This window comes from Myotis myotis, unplaced genomic scaffold (genome assembly GCF_014108235.1).
Source record: "Myotis myotis isolate mMyoMyo1 unplaced genomic scaffold, mMyoMyo1.p scaffold_m19_p_2, whole genome shotgun sequence".
Taxonomy (NCBI): Eukaryota; Metazoa; Chordata; class Mammalia; order Chiroptera; family Vespertilionidae; genus Myotis; species Myotis myotis.
Genome location: NW_023416324.1, coordinates 114,904,199 through 114,925,101, shown reverse-complemented (window position 1 = coordinate 114,925,101; position 20,903 = coordinate 114,904,199). Strand labels below are relative to the sequence as shown.

At 42.2% G+C, this 20,903-nt stretch overlaps 1 non-coding gene across 1 annotated transcript; it reads left to right on the top strand.

Moving 5' to 3' along the window:
- Positions 1-19,255: 19,255 nt before the first annotated feature.
- Positions 19,256-19,362, top strand: LOC118677853. The gene has a single exon (XR_004974577.1). It is a non-coding gene; the product is annotated as a U6 spliceosomal RNA (small nuclear RNA).
- Positions 19,363-20,903: the final 1,541 nt, after the last annotated feature.

Here is a 20,903-nt window from a genome sequence, read left to right as displayed (position 1 = left end):
TTTATCGGCGGCTTCTAAACAGTTCTTGAGAGACCTTAAAAGTGTGGTTCTGAACTCTATATCTTCCATTGACAATTTTGTCCTGTTTCTTTGTCTCCGCATTTTGTTATGCTTCCTTGGTGCACCCCCTAGTGGTCTTTGTTCGCGGTCTTATAGTTAAATCTTGATTGTTGTAGCTAATTCCAGGGAGGGTTTGACCTCCAGGCCAAGTGGCTATGAGAATCAGCTGTGTCAGCAGTGAGAGAACTTCTGTCCTCTAGGGAGGTGCTAATCTGGCGTTTGCCTGAGGCTATCCGGCAAAAGCCTCTGTGCAGGGCTTGGGCGGGGCGGGTCGCACAGGATCAACAGGGTGGGCCGGAGAGAGCAGTTATGGCGGCTCTCAGTCCTGTCCCCAGGGGCTCTGCCTCTCTGAGTCCCAGCACCCGCTGCAAAGCTCAGAGAGAAAGCTGCACTCGCTCTGACCGAAGCCAGACAGTCCCGCTTCTCCTGTTTGAGTCTGGGTCGCTAAAGACTCGCCCGGATCTGGAGCTCAGAGTCTGCGACTCCCTCCCGATTGAAAACGCCAACCGCGCCCTCCGCCGCCAGCCCGCTCTGTGCACTCCGCACCTCAGAATTTGACTTCAGCACTGCGCCTCCTCTGAGTGTCCGTATGCGTTTCTCTTTCCTCCTAGTTGTAGGACTTCCACTCAGCCAGCGTTCCTGTGGTTCTGGGTGATGTCCCTTCCGTTTTTTGGTTTCACTTTTGAAGTAGTTGTTCAAAGCAGCAAACTCCGGCGTTAACCTATGCCGCCATCTTGGTTCTCTACATTGAACTTTTTACTTTAAAAATTGAACATACCTTTTTTTTCCAACATATATGGAAATTTTACTGAATTTAATCATATGTAACATTGAAAATAAATATATAATTGAATTAGTAACACACAGGAGGCTATAAAATCAAGCTAACACATTTATGTATCTTTTATTTTTTTCCCCCCAGCCTCCCCCAACCCCTAGCACATGCCCTCATTCCCCCCACACAATGTGTCTTGCATCCATTGGTTATGCTCATATGCATGCATACAAGTCCTTTGGTTGATCTCTTACCTCCCCCTGCCAACCCACCCCAGCCTTCCCACTGTAGCTTGACAGTCCGTTCGATACTTCTCTGCCTCTGTATCTATCTTTTTGTTCATCAGGTTATAATGGTCTTTATTATCCATAAATGAGTGAGATCATGTGGTATTTTTCTTTCATTGACTGGCTTATTTCACTTAGCATAATGCTCTCCAGTTCCATCCATGCTGCTGCAAATGGTAAGAATGCCTTCTTTTTTACTGCAGCATAGTATTCCATTGTGTAGATGTACCATAGTTTTTAAATATACTCATCTGCTGATGGACATTTAGGCTGCCCTGAGTGGGCCTGTGGTCTGGTTGTGGGGGTACAAGCTTCAGGAAACAAACTCCCTGTGTCTGCACACCCAGGCCCAAACCCAGCACAGCCTCCCTGTGTGGGAGTGGGGTCTGTTCACGGGAGTGTGAGCTGCAGGAAACAAACTTCCCATGTCTGTGTGCCCAGGCTCAAATTCAGCCTCCCTGTGTGGGCAGGAGGGCTGCCTACATGGAGAGGGTCTATCAGTTCCTATGCCACTACAGCAGGCTGGTGGGGAGGGGAATGGGCTCTGTGGTTCACAGAAATCTGTGGCCAGGATGCCTGGAGTCTTGGTGTCCCTGGGTCTGTAGCTGTGGTCGTAGGTCTTTTATCCAAGGGGCTGTAAGGTCCCGGTTTGCATCTGAGGCCAGATTGGGTGGTGAAAAAGGCTAGGTTCCTAATCTCAAGCAGCTCTCTTCTTCAAGATGGTGTGGTTTCTGTGCTGGCAGTGTCCTCCCTGGATTTTTTGTGGTGGCAACAGGGTTTCGCCATCCAAGACTGCCCAGTTTGGCAGCCCCCCGGAAGACCCACAGGATCTGACTGTCCCTATTTCACACAAACACACACCACACACGTCCACACACTCTTCTATTGCTCCTTCATTCTCTCACACACTCTCCCTCCCTATCTTCTTGCTGGTCGCCATCTTTTCCAAACTACACATTTACCTATGGCAACATACACAATAGTCCTTTCTTATCTGTGGTTTTGCTTTCCATGGATTCAGTTCCCTATGGTCAACGTGGTCCAAAAATATTAAATGAAAATTCTGGAAATAAATAATTCATAAGTTTTAACTAGTGTGTCCTGAGTAGCATTTACTGGAGAAAACATGGACATTTTATAAATTTGGGATAGCATAATAACCATTTAGATAAAATATAAAATTGGATTCATAACTCACACAGTGCACTAGAAAAAATTCAAAATGAATCTGAAATGTAATTGTAAAAATAAGATCATGTGAGTGTTAGCCAAAAGCAAGGGTGAATTTTGGAGTGGGGAAAATTTTTTTTTTTAATTAGATTCAAAATCTAGTTGCAATAAAAGAAAAGATTGGTAAATTTTACTAAATGCAAAAAAATTTCATGACAATAAAACCTTGATCAAAATCTAAAGAAAATATCTGAATGTCATAGGTTAAAAGCTGGTTTTCTTTTTTTGTTTTTTGGGTTTTTTTAAATATATTTTATTGGTTTTTTACAGAGAGGAAGGAAGTGAGATAGAGAGTAAGAAATATCGATGAGAGAGAAACATCTATCAGCTGCCTCCTGCACACCCCATACTGGGGATGTGCCCGCAACCAAGGAATATGCCCTTGACCGGAATTGAACCTGGGACCCTTCAGTCCACAGGCCGACACTCTATCAACTGAGCCAAACCAGTTAGGGCAAAAGCTGGTTTTCTTAATACATAAAGAATTTTTTATTATCAAAGGAGAATGTATCAAAATCTGATAGAAAAGTGGGCAAAAACACAAATATTCAAGTTCATAAAGTTTTACCTTTAGTATTTAAATATGAGAAAAGTATTCAACTTTACTCATAATAAAATAAATGCTTATTAAATCTTATTGTGTGATACAAGTTCTTCCCTAATAGACTGGCAAAAATTAAAAGAGCCCAACAACCCACTCTGTTGGTATGCTGGGGAAAAGCAGGCACTCACAAATTGCTGATGGCAGTGCAAATTGGTGCACCCAGTGGGAAGGAAATTTGGCAATGCCTAACAAACTACACATCCATTTACCCTTTGACATAACAACTCCACTTTGAGGAATTTGCCTGAAGATGCACTCCCCAAAACACAACACTGAAGTTATATATGCTTCATTATATACTAGAGACCTGGTGCATGAAATTTGTGCACTCGGGGGGGGGGGGGGGGACGGGATCCCTCAGCCCAGATTGCGAGAGGGTGCAGGCCAGGCCAAGGGACCCCACCAGTGCATGATCTGGGCCAGAGAGGGACATGGGAGTTTGGCCAGCCAGGGAGAGATCCCGGGAAGGCTCCAGGGCATGTCTGGCCTGTCTCTCTCAGTCCCAATTGGCTGGACCCCAGCAGCAAGCTAACCTACCAGTCGGAGTGTCTGCCCCCTGTGGTCAGTGCATGTCATATTGAGCAGTTGAGCGGCCTTATCATATCATTAGCATATTATGCTTTGATTGGTTGAACGGATGACGGGAAGACTGGAGACTTCGCTTATTAAGCTTTTATTATATAAGATAATAACAATATATAATAAACAACCCTCATAGCCATTAACATGAGATTGAATAAGCTTCAGTATAACCATAAAAATACATAAAATACCATATAATTTCAGTATAACCTAGAGGGAAAGGGGAAAGAGAAAGAGAGTGAAAGAGAAAGAAACTGATATGGAGTTATTTCAAAGATATGTGCACACAAAAACAAAACACAACAAAGTACAGGTTAATATGCTTCCCTTTTTTTGGTAAGAAATAAGAGACAATATGTATGTATTTGCTAGTTTTTGATGAAAAAACATGTAAAGAATAAACCATAAATTAGTGAAATGGGGGGAGGATGTAGGGAAAGGGAGATTTCAGATATGGAAAGAGCTATGAATAGAACTAAAGCTAGAGCTAGACATAGATATTTACCAATGATCAAGTCAACCTTTGTTTCATAATGCTATTTTCTGACTATGAATCTCAAATTGCTGCTTAACGAAGTTTCCTAATTCCTGACTTAACTGCCCATATAGCAAAGGATACATTTCTTTTTAATTGGATTTAAAACAAGGTTGTAACTTTTTTTTCCCAAGATGAATTATGCTGCAAGATTACCAAAACCATTTTATCCTTTCTTTTCAGCTTTTTTCCCTTCAGGTTTGTGTGTGTTGAGAAGCACGGAGACTTTTTGCTGTTGTGAAATGAAGAAACCTAAAATAGATCTTATTGAAATGTACTGGGGTTGGGGAGAGGCAGGCAGTATCTGTATTTATTTTTTATTGGGTAGTGATAAGAAGCTAACAGGAAATCATTGAGCTAAGAGACAATACTTTTAATTTCCTCTTTTCCTATGAATATTCTGTGGATATTTACACTGAGACAAAACACATTTAAGAAATGATTAGCAAATTCATATAGTTATATATAAGCTCAAAAAATTTTTGCTAATTGCTTAAAATCTGCAGGCATACTGGGTGTGGCAAATTGCTGGTGTGGTAGGAAGTAGTTTACAGGGTAAAGTTGCATCCGGGGATAGGACCTGAATGGGAGGATTCTTGACAAAGTTTCCTCAGAAAAAGGCAATCAACAGCTTACCTGATAGCAGGTTCTTGGTTCCTATTCCAGGGAACATTCTATGGGGGAAATGATAGCTCCTCAAGCTTTTTAATAAATCCACCTATGGCCCAGGAAGTCCTGCATGACCTGCTCTGCTTAGGTATCTGACACCATATTATACCATGCTTCCCCTGTGTTCTAGCATGACCTTTCTTTCCATTGCATCATACTAATCACTACCTGAGGACTATGCAATGGCTGTTTCCAATGTCCAAATTATTCTCTCATATCTCGCTATGGATGGTAGTTTCTTTTAATTTGAATCTCAACTCAAAAACCTGAACCTTAGACGCTACCCCACCTTAGTTCCAGTTATTACACTAGTCCATTTTATTTTGGGGGGATTTCTTTTCACTATTTGTAATGACATAAATATACATATAAATATATATATTTATGTTTATATGTTAAAACATATATGCTTACTTATCAGTTTTGTGTCTGGCACTACCAGATGTAAGCTCCATGAGCATGCAAACCAGACCATCTTCTTTACTATTGGCTGAAATGCCAACTTCTACAACAGCACAGTAGCAGGCATTCAATAAGTGCTTTTGGATGAGTGACTAAATGCATCACAAAATGAGTCTTTTTAAAACACCTGTGCTAGGCAAAATACTGATCACCCCCTACTACACCACCACCAACAAGGTCCATGCCCTAATCCCCAGAACCTGTGAATGTCATTTTACATGGCAAAAGGGACTTTGCAGATGTGATTAAATTAAATTTATTGAAAGAGATAATCCTGGATTATCCAGGTGGGCTCAAGATGATCTTTAGAGAGAAGAAGAAGAAGAAGGAGGAGGAGGAGGAGGAGGAGGAGGAGGAGGAGGAGGAGGAGGAGGAGGAGGAGGAGGAGGAGGAGGAGAAGGAGAGGAGGGGAGGAGGAGGAGGAGGAGGAGGAGGAGGAGGAGGGGAGAGGAGGAGGAGGGGAAGGGGAAGGGGAGGGGAAGGGGAAGGGGAAGGAGAAGGAGAAGGGGAAGGGGAAGGAGAAGGAGAAGGAGGAGAAAAGATAGAACATATAAGCACTAAAATGTAAATAAATACCTATCTATCAACAATTGAATCTAAAAATCAAAATAAACCAACAAGGAATCTAATGAGCAAAATAAACTGATGAATAAAATAGAATTAGCTGTAACTGGTTTGGCTCAGTGGATAAAGCGTTGGCCTGCAGACTGAAAGGTCCCAGGTTCGATTCCAGTCAAAGGCATGTACCTTGGTTGTGGGCACATCCCCAGTAGGGGGTGTGCAGGAGGCAGCTGATCAATGTTTCTCTCTCATCGATGTTTCTAACTCTCTATCCCTCTCCCTTCCTCTCTGTAAAAAATCAATAAAATATATATTTTAAAAAATAATAAAATAAAATAAAATAGAATCAGAGGTATGGAAACATGGAAACGACGAACAAATCTCAGAAGAAAGGGGGTGGGGGGAGTGGAAAGAGATTAACCAAAGATCTCATATGCATAGTAGTGGCCCAGTGCATGGGGGGGGGGGGGGGGGCGTGTCCCTCAGCCTGGTCTGCACCCTCTCCAATCTGGGACCCCTCGGGGGATGTCCGACTGCCGGTTTAGGCCCTATCCTTGTGGGTTCAGACCTAAACCAGCAGTAGACCATCCCTCTCACAATCTGGGACCACTAGCTCCTAACCGCTCGCCTGCCTGCCTGCCTGCCTGCCTGATTGCCCCTAACCGCTTCTGCCTGCCAGACTGATCACCCCCTAGCTGCTCCCCTGCCAACCTGATTGATGCCTAACTGCTCCCCTGCTGGCCTGATCACCCCCAACTGCCCTCCCCCACTGACTCAATTGCCCAAAACTGCCCTCCCCTGTCCTGACCTGCCTCCTCCTCTTGGACCCGCCTCCTCCTCTTGAGGAGGCAGAGATGCCAAGACCAGTCTCCTCAGTGCCAAGCAGAGCCACAGGACCCCCAGGCTTCAAAATGTGAAGCAGCCGAAACTGGTTTGGCTCAGTGCATAGAGCGTCGACCTGTGGACTGAAAGGTCCCAGGTTCGATTCCAATCAAGGGCATGTACCTGGGTTGCGGGCACATCTTCAGTAGGAGATGTGCAGGAGGCAGCTGATCGATGTTTCTCTCTCATCGATGTTTCTAACTCTCTATCTCTCTCCCTTCCTCTCTGTAAAAAATCAATAAAATATATTTAAAAAAAAAAAAAATGTGAAGCAGCCACCGGGCCCCACCTCCACTGTGCACACGGCCATCTTGTGGTAGCCATCTTTTGGCAGCCATCTTGTGACAACGTTGCACATGAGGGCCACCTAAGCTTTTATTAGTATAGACTAGAGGCCTGATGCACAAAATTCATGCAAGTGGCTCTGCCCTCACAGCCCCGGCTTTGTGCAAAATGATGTTTAGTCTAATTATCATTTTACGCATTTATTTATTTATTTATTTATTTATTTATTTATTTTTATTGCTTAAAGTATTACAAAGGGTATTACATATGTGTCCATTTTATCCCCCCGCCCTAGACAGTCCCCTAGCCTCCCCTATCCCCCAATGTCTTATGTCCACTGGTTATGCTTATATGCATGCATACAAGTCCTTTAGTTGATCTCTTACCCCCCTACCTCCTGCCCCGCAACCCTCCCCGGCCTTCCTGCTGCAGTTTGACAATCTGTTTGAGGCAGCTCTGCCTCTGTATCTATTATTGTTCAAAACTTTATAATGGTCTCTATTATCCATGAATGAGTGAGATCATGTGGTATTTTTCCTTCATTGACTGGCTTATTTCACTTAGCATAATGCTCTCCAGTTCCATCCATGACGTTGCAAATGGTAAGAGTTCCTTCCTTTTTAGAGCAGCATAGTATTCCATCGTGTAGATGTACCACAGTTTTCTGATCCATTCATCTACTGATGGGCACTTAGGCTGTTTCCAGATCTTAGCTATGGTGAATTGTGCTGCTATGAACATAGGGGTGCATATATCCTTTCTGATTGGTGTTTCTGGTTTCTTGGGATATATTCCTAGAAGTGGGATCACAGGGTCAAATGGGAGTTCCATTTTCAGTTTTTTAAGGAAACTCCATACTGTCTTCCATAGTGGCTGCACCAGTCTGCATTCCCACCAGCAGTGCACAAGTGTTCCTTTTTCTCCACATCCTCTCCAGCACTTGTCGTTTGTTGATTTGTTGATGATAGCCAGTCTGACAGGTGTGAGATGGTACCTCATTGTTGTTTTGATTTGCATCTCTCGGATGATTGGTGACTTTGAGCATGTTTTTACGCTTTTATTATTATAGATATGCATTATGCTTTTATTATTATAGACACAGATGATAAGAAGGCCTGGGGCATGGTGGGAACCAGGTGGAGGGGACAATGGGGGGAAAAGGGGGACATCTGTAATACTCTCAGCAATAAAGGGTGTTTGTTTTTTTTAAAGTTCCTATAAGAGAGAGGTAAGAGAGTCAGACTCAGAGGGAGGTTGAAAGATGCCATAGTGCAGGCTTTGAAGATGGAAAAAGTGTCCACAAGCCAAGGAATTCAGATGGGGAAGAGGCAGACAGCATCTGTATTTTTTAAAAGTGGGTAGTGATAAAAAGCTAATAGGAAATCATTGAGCTAAGAGGAAATATTTCTAATTTTCTCTTTTTCTGTGAATACTCTGTGGATATTTCCACTTAGATAAACAAATAAAAGCTATCTAGACAATATTGAGTAGATTAGATATCTGGCTACATGAAGGCATGGGCATACCCAACATAGCATCCCTACTAAAATATTTTACAAGCATTGTAAACCCAATTATGTCTAAACTGTAACTCATGCCCCATCATGTCTCCATGAATTCCTTACTATTTATCTGGTCATATGCCCAGAATGCCGGAAGTCTCTATGAACACCCCCAGTATTCAAGACACCATCAAGTTCTTTGATTTGACCTCCAAAATATCCTAAGATTTATACACTTTTCTCCTCTCCAAAGGTCTGCCTTAGGCCAAGGTTCTCCTGTCTCTTGTCCTGTTTTACATCTATGATCCACATGGTAACCAAAATTACCTTTGAAAAATGCAAATATAATTGTGGATTTTCCCTCTTAAAATCTATCAATGACTTTACATTGCTCTTAGGACAAATAGCAAAGTCCTACTCACAATCTTAGGGCCCTCATCTAAGCCAATTCCTTGTCTGTTGGAGTGTTGTTCATGTCCTTGTTTGCAGGAACGCTTGTGTGTTTGTGTACACATGTGGGTATGTGTTGGTGTACTTTATAAAATTTTTATAGTAGAAATAGGAAATTGTCATCTTTTATTTTACCTTATGGTTGTGTTGTTATCCCATTGATTTGTGTCTTTCTTTCTTTTTCTTTCTTTTTTGTTTTGTTTTGTTTTGTTTTGTTTTGTTTTGTTTTGTTAATCCTCACCTGAGAATATTTTCTCCATTGATTTTTAGAGAGAGTGGAAGGGAGGGAGCGAGACACAGAGAGAGAAACATCTATGCCAAAGAGACACATCAATTGGTTGCCTCCCACACATGCCTGATGTGGGGGCTGAAGCCTGCAACCGAGGTACCTGCCCTTGACCAGAAACAAACCCTGTACCCTTCAGTCCATGGCCGAGGCTCCAACCACAGAGCCTAACCGGCTAGGGCTGATTTGTGTCTTAATACCAGAGAAACCTTAATGTCACTGAAAATTAACAGTCATCCACTGGTGTTCTTCCAGGATCCTGCAGGTCAGTGATTCACCTGCATCAAGTTCAAGCTCAGTGCCGCACAAGCCGTTTTCAGCTTGCACTGTCCACTGAGTACCCTTCTATGGAGAAACCTTCTTGTCCAGAGATTTAGCTTCTGGAAAGTGCTTAATCATTGCAGTTGCAGTTTCTGGGCAGGTGTTTGTTTCTGGGTGCCCAGGGCTGCTTCTCAAGGGTAATGGCCCTCAACCTATTAAGGTATCCCCTCCCTCTTTGTAATATCTAGTCATAAGATTAATGGCTCAAATGTGATGCCACATGCAATACCCTGATAAGATCTGACTTAATGAAAAGCAAGCAGAGACTTTCTTCTGAGAACATATGTCTTCTGAGAAATTCAAAGCAAATTGGAGACAGCATGTAAAATCTCTAAGGAAAAGAAAAAGTTCTAAATGAGAGCATTTATCATCATCATAGATTCATGTGAGCTGTCAAGACACAATAAAGATTTTAACTCATTTTGTCTCTGGCCGCCTTTTCCACAAGGACCTTCATTAACAAAACTTGCTGCTTGACCTGTTTCTGCTCAGCCACATCTCCCACCATGGAGGACAGGCTGTGAAATATATCTTTTCAAATGGATGGCATTGATTTTAATATACCTTTAATAATATTACAGCTTAGTATTTTAATTACTTATACTTTTTGATACTTCCGCCCTCCAGCAATTTTATCTAATAAATCTGATAAGTGCAATAGACTCTGACACCCAATAGATATTGGACATACAGCATATGATAGGGAAAGACCATTTTCTCTGTGGTGAACTCACAGACGGGTCAAAGGTGTGCCCCAAGGAACCCAGTCACTCTGGCCTACTGACCACAGAAGGAAGAGGCTTTTGTAGGCTCAGCTGCAGTGACACATTCTTCTTGGCTCTGTGGCAGCAACACCAGAATCCTTGACTTATAGTTTAGATGATGGCTTCATTCTGCCATGAGCCAGTCCTGCATTGTCTACCTTAGCCTTATGCAACACTCTTCTGTGCTTTGTTAGCTCTCAGTGCTTGTCATTAGTATTTAGCTTCTTATATTCCAGTTAATTCCATTTGTTTGCATTTAGCTTACTGTTACAGGTTGAATTGTGTCCCTCCAAATTAATATGTTGAAATCCTAACACACACATTCTCTCAGTCTGTGAGCTTATTTGGAAATAGAATTATTTCTGATGTAATTAGCTAAGTTAAGATGAGGTGATCCTGGAGTAGGGTGGGCTCTTAATCCAATGTAAAATGTTTCCTTACAAAAAGGGGGAATTTGGACACACAAAAGTCCAGAAGGAAGCTAATGTGAAGACAGAGAGAACAGCATCTGTAGCCAAGGGACGCCTAAGGCTACCAGGATCTAGGAGAGAGGCAAAGAACAGATTCTCTTACAGTCCTTAGAAAGAGCTACCACTGCCAATCTTTTTTTTTTTTTTAATTCCCACCAAGGATATGTTTTCCATTGATTTTTTCAGAGTGGAAGGGAGAGATGTTGGGGGAAGGGGAAAAAAAGAAACATCGACTCATTGTCTCCTGCACACACCCCAACCAGGGATTGAGCCGACAACTGAGGTACATGCCCTTGACTGGAAATTAAACCACAAGCCTTCCGTCTGTGGGCCAATGCTCTAACCACTGAGAAAAACTGGCCAGGGCATAACACTGCCAATCTTGATTTCACAGCTAGCTACCAGAACTTCAAGACAATAAATATCTGATGTTCTAAGCTATCCCTTTGTGGTACTTTGTTAAGGCAGACATAGGAAACTAATACACCCACCAATGGATACATTTTGTAAGGATAAAATTTAACTTTATTAATCTTTGTAATCATGAGACAGTTACTCAATAAATGGTTTGTTAAACTTAATTATACGAGAGGTGAAGAACATAAAGGCACAAAGCTGATCTGTTGGAGAGTAAAACTGGACGATGGTAAAGGATGAACTCTTCCATTACTGGGGAGATGGTATGGGGGGGGGGGTGAATAATACCAAGGGACAGATATTTTATCAGGGATGGTTCAAGTCCATAGTCACAAATGGTAAGCAGGTCTTCAAGCATACCTCTAAATGTGTGCCTTATAATATTAAGGACATAGGCAAGTAGGCTCAAACAAATCATGCAAGGCTGAGCCCTGGGACCCAGTTTACATTTATTCAGCTATCATACAATGGGACAAGAAATTCAAGAACACAGTGGTGTGGTTGAAGGAAAAACAGTGCTCTCTCTGGAGATAAAAGTTCTTGCAAAAACTGGAAAGCAGATTACGAGAGACATTGTGGACACAGAAGAAAGTATTGATACTAAGACACTGGAATTCTTCAGAAAATCTCACATGTTGGAGGCCAACACAGAGAGTACCCGGGAAGCCTCACATTGACCTGATATTGAATAAGGATCCAGTTTGCACTGGGAGTCCAGCTAAAGACAGATCAGTCTCAAGATGGTCTTTGAAAAGCTCTACTCTTGCCCGGCCAGCATAGCTCAATGGTTGAGAATCAACCTATAATCCAGGAGGTAAAGGTTTTATTCCTGGTCAGGGTGCATGCCCAGAATGCCGGCTTGATCCCTAGTGTGGGGTATGCAGAAGGCAGCCAATCAAAGACTCTCTCATCAATGATGTTTCTCTCTCCCTCTCCCTTCCTCTCTGGAATCAATAAAAATATATTTTAAAATAAAAAATAAAAAGCTCTAGTTTATATAGGGTTACAATAGACTTACCAAAGTCTGGGATAAAGTAATTTGATACAGTCCACCTACTTTTGGTGTCAGTTCACATCTAATTGAAGTAAATAATTATAAACCAGTGATTGACTCAAGAAGTTGTAAAGTGGCTGCTCCTATTACGCAAACAGCTTATAGGGATTTTCCATTAGGCCTATACATTTGGCCCAATTTCCATTTTTTAAAGTTTGAATTACTTGCTAAAATGACCACTCAGGAGTCTTAGTTCAGGTGTTGCTTTTCATTTATGACACTGGCCTGGCCCCATCATCATTTATGCTCCTGATCTTGGACTTAAAGTTTAGAATGGAACAAACTGATTAAATCCCTTCATTTTCCTTAACACTTTAAAAATTCTTTTCAAGTAGGATATAGAATAATGTTGGCCTAAATTGCTTTAATTTACATATATCTAAATGCAAATTCTAAGACTAAATTCCAGAGGAAAAAAATCATAGCTGTCCTACTTGTAACAAACATTTTCAGTGTAAAAATGTCTAGATGAAAATAAAGCATGGCTAAGCCAGATGGGCAGTGAAGTGACATAACTAATAGAGGTTTTTTGTTTTTTTTTTTTAAAAAAGCAATTGGTTTTATGATTTTTGTAACAAGTGAGGATCATAGAAAACTTAAAAATATAGAATATTATAAAGAAAAAGATCACCCAAAACTACACTACCCAAGCACAGCAACTGTTGAGATATTTGTTTTTTCTCTATGCAGAACATCATTTTCCCCCCTCCCTTCAGATTTAATCAGAGCCTCACCAGCAGGATTAGCAGAAAGTCTCAGGCATGTTAATCCCTATGGTGCATGGAAGTGGGATGGAAGGATGTCTTACAAGAAAAGTTTGATGCTATCTTTTGCAATCAAGAATATTTTGGAAAGGGACTTTTTTCTTCATTCCACACTGGTCACTACAACTATCTAACTTTTTAAAGCAGGCATAGGATTTTTGATATGGCCTCTCAGTCCACGGTTTTTAATGTTTAGCCCTATCACCCCTTTTTGTCCCAATTCCTCACCACACATTTGCACTATTTCTGCAAATCATATTACTTGTAGGTCGGATGTCACCATGGATGTAGGAATTTGTCTCCATTAATGAGGAAATTTAATGAGAAACATTAATGAGGAAACTTCTTGACATTTCTTCTGTTTCCACCTCCTCTCCTCTAAAAATATTTGACTTATAGCCACCACATCCTACAATCTGTCATAACCTCTGGGAGGCTGGGTGGAGTTGGAAATGGGGTCCACTGATTGTCTGGAAACTTCTACTTTTGGTGCTACCACAAAATCTTAGCTGAGATAAGAAAATACAGAGACTGGGTAATCTTTTTGAAATGGCAAGAAAAAGACACACAGGAGTAACCCAAACAGATAACTTGTTACTAAGTTTTTCTGCCATATATTTATATATTTTTAAATATATTTTTATTGATTTCAGAGAGGAAGGAAGAGGGAGAGAGAGATAGAAACATCAATGATTGATCAGGTGCCTCCTGCACGCCTCCCACTGTGGATGGAACCCTCAACTCAGGCATGTGCCCTGATAGGTAGCAAATCGTGACCTCCTGTTTTATAGGTTGACTAGAAGCCCGGTGCATGAAATTCGTGCATGAGAGGAGTCCCTCAGCCTGGCCTGCACCATCTCCAATCTGGGACCCTTCTCACTTACCGGGACTGCTGGCTCCTAACAGCTCACCTGCTTACCTGCCTGATTGCCCCTAACCTCTCTGCCTGCCTGCCTGATCACCTCTAAGCACCTCTGTCTGCTGGGCTGATCACCCCAACTGCTTCCCTGCCAGCTGGATCGCCCCTAACTGCTCCCCTGCCTGCCTGATCACCCCTAACTGCCTCTGCTTGCCAGCCTGATTGCCCCTAACTGCCCTTCCCCAGCAGCCTGGTCACCCCTAACCGCCCTCCCCTGGTGACCTGGTTGCCCCTAAGTGCCCTCCCCTGCCAGCCTGATCACCTGTAACAGCTTCTGCTTTGGCCCCCAACACAGTGGCTTTGTCCAGAAGGATGTCTGAAAGATGTCTGGTCTAATTAGCATATTACCTTTTTTTAGTATAGATAACATATATGCCCCTAAAAAGTTATATTTTTTTTACATACTTTAAATTATACAGTACATATTCAACTTCTTTTACCCATTTTTTTTTCTAAATATATTGATTTTTTTAATGGAAAGGAAGGGGGAGGGATAGAGAGTTAGAAACATCAATGAGAGAGAAACATCGATCAGCTGCCTCCTGCACACCCCCAACTGGGGATGTGCCTGCAACCAAGGTACATGCCCTTGACAGGAATCAATCCTGGAACCCTTCAGTCTGCAGGCTGATGATCTATCCACTGAGCCAAACCAGTTAGGGCCCCCTCCCCCACTTTTTTTTTTTTTTTTTTTTTTAGATTATCCACGTTTGTAGATATAGCATTAGTTCATTTTTCCATTGATTTTTAGAGAGAGTGGAGGGAGAGAGATGGAGAGAGAGAAACATCAATGTAAGAAACATCCCTACAGTTGCCTTCCTTAGGAGCCCTGACCAGGGATCCAACCTGAAAGCCAGGTATGTGCCCTGACCTAGAATTGAACCTGCAACCTTTCCACGCACAGGACCACGCTCATGCTCAACCAACCTATCTACTTCAGCCAGGCCATTATATGATTTCTGGAATTTTATTTCAATTAATTCTTGCAAAGTCTGTGAGTTAGGTAATAGTCACATTTTGCTGATGAGAAAAAAAACAAACAAACAAAAAAAAAACAACAACCTCCTCTTCATTTTGAGACATTATTCTTCACTCATTGCCGCGTTTTGCTGCCAGCCCTAGAAAGGCTCCTGACAGCAGTTTCACTGGGTATCCAGAGTCAGAAGCATTCTCCTCACCACCACCCTTTCCAAAGCCTCCTCTGCACTGGCACTGAGGCTGCTCTGGAGGGCGCCAAGGCTAGGTAATGCAGACAATGACAGGATTTGGACCACTGGAGCCACCATACCCGCCTCTCCTCTCTCAGCCTTTCTCTGCTGTGCTGGAGATAGGCCAAGATTTGCGGTGCTAGCACTTCGGACACAGGAAGTGCTGCAGTTTTTCCCTCTTCAGAGCTGCTGTCGTTGCCTGGAGGTTATAGGGCTGCCCTGGAAGTCCTCAGCATGCCTCCCGATGGGGCAAACGTGGTGGTGGACTCCACAATGGAACTGCTATTTTCAGATACTTTTAAACACCCCAGCACTGAGGTAAGACTCCACTTCTTGATTCTGATTCTGCTTCTAGACTGTGGGACATGTACAAAAAATCCTTAGGCATGCCTCGACTTTTGCGATCAGGATCACAGGCTGCAGGCAAGGCGGCTCCTGGGTCCTGGGGGTGCCGCCTTGCCTGCGGCCAGGCTTTCCTATTGGGATCACTGGCTGGGGGGCTGGCAAAGGCGGCCCCAGTTCTCTGATCCAGGGCTGGGGGGCAGGACAAAGGCAGCCCTCAGGGCCGCCTTTGCCCTGCCACCCAGCTCTTGCCTGCCGCCTGGGTTTCCAATCACCATTCTTCTGTCCTTCCCCTTTCACCTCCCATCATTGCGCCTATGTATGCAAATTAACTGCCATCTTTGTTGGCATTAACCACCATCTTTCTTGGCAGTTAATTTGCATATCGCCCAGATTAGCCAATGGGAAGCATAGCGAAGGTATGGTCAATTACCTTGTTCGTCTTTTATTAGATAGGATGCTCAACCACTTAGCCACACAGACTGGGCTGCCATATATTTTTTTTAATATATATTTTATTGATCCTTTACAGAGAGGAAAGGAGAGGGACAGAGAGCCAGAAACATCAATGAGAGAGAAACATCGATCAGCTGCCTCCTGCACACCCCCTACTGGGGATGTGCCCTCAACCAAGGTACATGCCCTTGACCTGAATAGAACCTGGGACCATTCAGTCCACAGGCCCACGCTCTATCCACTGAGCCAAACCGGTTAGGGCAACTGCCATATATTTTTGGTATAACTAGGGTGATACTATATATACAATTCTAAATGTTATAACTAAGCATTATAACTAAGCATGCATTATAACTAAGCATTTTTCAATATTGTTAAAAACTCTAAGCAAATGTGATTAAGAACCACATAGGGTTTAAGCATGAGTGTGCATTTACACATGTAACATTGCAATATGCAGCGTAGTGTAGGAGCCATGAGAGCAAGTTGTGCAACCAGACTGTCTGGATTTTAATCCCAGCACTGCCATCTATTATTAACATAATTTAGTTAAGTTAACCTCCCTGAGCCTCAGTATCTTCATCTATAAATGGGTATGGTAGCAATATGTATTCATGTTGTGAAAATGAGCCAATATATGTAAAGCCCTGAGAAGAGTGATTTGCACACTCAAGAAATGCTGACTATTGTTTCAGTACATTGCCATGCTGTGTCATTAAGATATGGGCTCTACATAGCCAGCCCTCAGTTGGAATCTCAGCTCTATCATCTAAGCTGGGTAAATTATCTAGCTTCTCTGAACTTCAGCTTTCTTATCTATAAAATAAAAATAGTTGCACATCTTTTCAGAGCTCTTGTATCAATTAACTCCAACATTAAAGTAAATTCCTCAGTACAATTCCTGGCATAAATGAAGTGTTCAATACATTATAACTTAATCTTTCTACATCACCTGTGCCTGAAAGAAAGCCTTCTAAATAGTAAGCACTCAAAAAATACTTGTTGAGTATTTGGTTCATTACATACTTATGTTAATGTAAATGTTTATATAGATCTGAAAGGATACACACTAACTTCCCATGTGGGATAAGATTGGTGAGAGTTAAAGTTTACAAAGATAATAAATTTACATTTTACTTTTGTTATTTAAAAATAATTTTAATATAATTAAACCTACAAAATAAGGCAAGAATAGGGTCTCGTAGCATCCTGGGTTTAGTGAACCATCAAAATGCTACAAGTAGCATGAAGGAAGAAGTTGAGTGGCATATTTTTCCATATCTTTCTAAGATATTTTATTTTTGTTAGTGTATGCTTAATTTCTGACTGGTCCTTTTTTATATCTTTGACCTACTCACTTAAGATCCTTTAATTTCTCATGAAGATCCTTGACTAACCTTATAACCATGGTTTTGAACTCTATCCAGTAATTTGCTTGCTTCCATTTCTTTCATTTGTGACATGTTTCTTTGTCTCCCTAATTTTGCTGCTTCCTTGTGTTTATTTCTATGTATTAGGTAGAGCTGCTATGTCTCCTGGAATTGGTAGAGTGACCTTGTGTAGTAGGCTTCCTGTAGGGCCCAGTGGCTCAGCCTCCCATTCTCCTGAGCTGGGCACTCTAGGTATGTCCCTGTGTGGGCTGTATGCACAATCTTGTAGTTGAGCCACAATTGCTGTTGGTGTCACTGGGAGTAATTGACCACCAGGCCAATTGAATGTGAGGACCAGCTGTAACTTCAATGGGAAAGTTGTTGTGCAGAAAACACCCCTATGTAGCAGGACTTGCTTCAGTGAAACTTTGGTGCTCACTGAGTCTGCCCCTTGAGTGTGTTGCTTATTGATGTGCGGAGTTGTAATATGCTATATCTGAAGCTGTCCACCAGGTTCACTGGCTCTAGGGCCTCCAGAGAGGTGCAAAGTCAGCCACTGTCTGGGGCCACCATACAGGAGCTATTTATATTGAGCTTGGAGGTGCCCAGGTGAGGCCCAGCTGTAAAGCAAGGCAGGCTGTTTTTTTGTTTTTTTATTAATTTGAAATTTTGAGTAGGTCACATTCCAATAAGATACAGTTTTATTCTCACTTCCATGGCTATAATCAAAATAATTAAAAATAATGTGTTGGAGAAGATGTAGAAAAATTGGAACACTTGCAAATTGCTGGTGGGAATGTAAAAGGTTTCAGCCACTATGGAAACAATTTAGGAGTTCCTTAAAAAACTAAACATATGCCCAGTTGGTGTGGCTCAGTGGTTGAGCATTTACCTATGAACCAGGAGGTCATGGTTAGTTTCTAGGTCAGGGCACATACCCAGGTTGCAAATTCAATCTCCAGTGGGGGACCTGCAGAAGGCAACCAATCAATGATTCTCACTTATCATTGATGTTTCTATCTCTCCCTTCCTCTCTGAAATCAATAAAAATATGTTTTTTTTTTAAAAAAAGCTAAACACAGAATTACCATATGACCCAGCATTTCTATGCCTTGGTATATGGGCAAAAGGACTGAAAACAGGGACTCAAAAAGATACTTGTAAGATAATGTTCATTGCAGCATTATTCTCAATAGACAAAAGGTGCAAACAGCTCTACTGTGTATCAATGGATGAATGGATAGACAAAATGTGTTATCTATACTAATAAAAGGGTAATATGCTAATTAGACATAGACTAATAGACTGGATGTTCTTCTGGACAAAGCTATAGTGGCAAGGGCCAAGGTAGAGGCAGTTAGGGGCAATCAGGCAGGCAGGAAGAGTGGTTAGATGTGATCAGGCTGCCAGGGGAGAGTGGTTAGGGGTGATCAGGCAAGGAGGCAGAGGGGTTAAGGGTGATCAGGCAGGCAAACAGAGGCGGTTAGGGTGATCAGGCAGGCAGGCAGAGGTGGTTAGGGGTGATCAGGTAGGCAAACAGAGGTGGTTAGGGGTGATCTGGCAGGCAGGCAGGCGAGCAGTTAGGAGCCAGAGGTCCCACATTGCGAGAAGGATGTCCAACCAGCAGTCAGACATCCCCCAAGGGGTCCTGGATTGGAGAGGTGCAGGCTGGGCTGAGGGGACCCCCCCCCCATGCATGAATTTTGTGCACCAAGCCTCTAGTATACATATAATGAAATATAATACAATCATACAAAGAAATGAAGTTCTGATACATGGTACAACATGGATAAACCTTGAAGACATCATGCTAAGTGAAATAAACCAGATACCAAATAACAAATATTGTGTAATTCCATTCATATGAAATTTCTAGAATAGACACATTCATACAGACAGAAAGTGGATTTGATATAACTAGAAACTGGGGGAGGGGAGAATGAAAAGTTATTGCATAATGCTTACATAGTTTCTGTTTGGGGTGATGAAAAAGTAATGGAATGCTCACTTTGGCAGCACATATACTAAAATTGGAACAATACAGAGAAGATTAGCATAGCCCTTGCACAAGGATAACACGCAAATACATGAAGCATTCCAAAAACAAACAAATAAAAGTTTTGTAAATTGATAATAATGAGGGTGGTGCATAATTTTGAATGTAATTATTGTCACTAATTATACAAATAGTGAAATGGGAAATTTTATGTTATGTTATATGTTTTACAACAATAAAAATTTCCAACATGAGGAGCAGCTGCCCTGCGATTGTGAGGAGCTGTAGGGAGGGGCTCTAGGGTCAAGCCTTGGGCTACAAACAAATCCAAGCTTGTGGGGAAGAGCTATGCTAACACAATTAAGCTTTACCTTATAGCTCTCCCTAATTCCTTCTTAAGTAGCTAATGGGCTGTGGGAGGTGCAGTAAGTGTTGCCAAAACAAGAACATTTGTATACATGTTAATCTACCCTTGTTTTAATCAGACTATAAAATAAAGCATCTGCTTGCAGGCTGGGTCTTTTGTGTCCTCATTCAGGCATGAGAGATACACCGAGCCCCAGCTTTATTCTCTTGTCTGTCTTTTCTTCAATCATTCACAGTCCCTCCTCAAGTTCACCCTTGGCTGTGCTGGCACAGCACAAGAAGCAGCCATCCTGTGAGCAGCCACTACCCAGGACCACCCAAAGAGCAGTTGCCGCCCACAACTGTGTGAGGAACAGCCACCCCACGACCATGCAAGGAGCAGCCACCACCCACAACCACGTGAAGAGCAGCCACCACCTGTGACCATGAGAGGAGCAGCCACTACACAACCGCCCGAGGAGCAGCTGCCGCCTGCAACTGTGCAACCTGCCACCAAGCTCACAACTGTAGTAATAGGTCCCGCGCCACTTAAAACCAGATCCTTCAGTGAGAGCAAAACTGGGGAACAGAAGAACACCCCCCAAAGGAAAAAAAGGAGGCATCACCAGAAAAGGTACTAAATGAAACAGAGGCATGCAATATGTCACAAAAAGAATTCAGAATAAGGGTCATACAATTCATAAACCAGATGGATAAGAAAATCAACAACCTATGTAAGAATCAGGAGGAAATAAATCAGGCATGATATAGCTACAATAAAAAACATGACAGAAGCTTCCTACAGTAGATTAGGAGAAGTGGAGGACCAAATTAGTGAATTAGAAGACAAGGAAGCAAAACATACCCAATCTAAATTGCAATTGAAGAAAAAATCAAAAGACAGGAGGAGAGCCTGCGGGAGCTTTGGGACAATATGAAATGAAGCAACATACATATAACAGGGCTTCCAGAATGACAAGAAGAAGAGCAAAGGTTAGAAAACCTATTTGAAGAAATACTGTCATAAAACTTCCCTGATTTGGAAAAGAAAAAAGGCATACAAGCACAGAGAGTCCCAAACCACATGAACCCAAAAAGATGCACACCAAGACATGTCATAATTACAATGGCAAATGTAAACAACAAAGAGAGAATCTTAAAGGCTGCAAGAGAGAGGCAGAAAGTTACCTACAAGGGATCTCCCATTAGATTTTCAAATCATTTTTCAACAGAAACACATCAGGCCAGAAAGGAATGGAAGGAAGTATACAAAGAGATGCAAAGCAAGGGACTGAATCCAAGAGTAC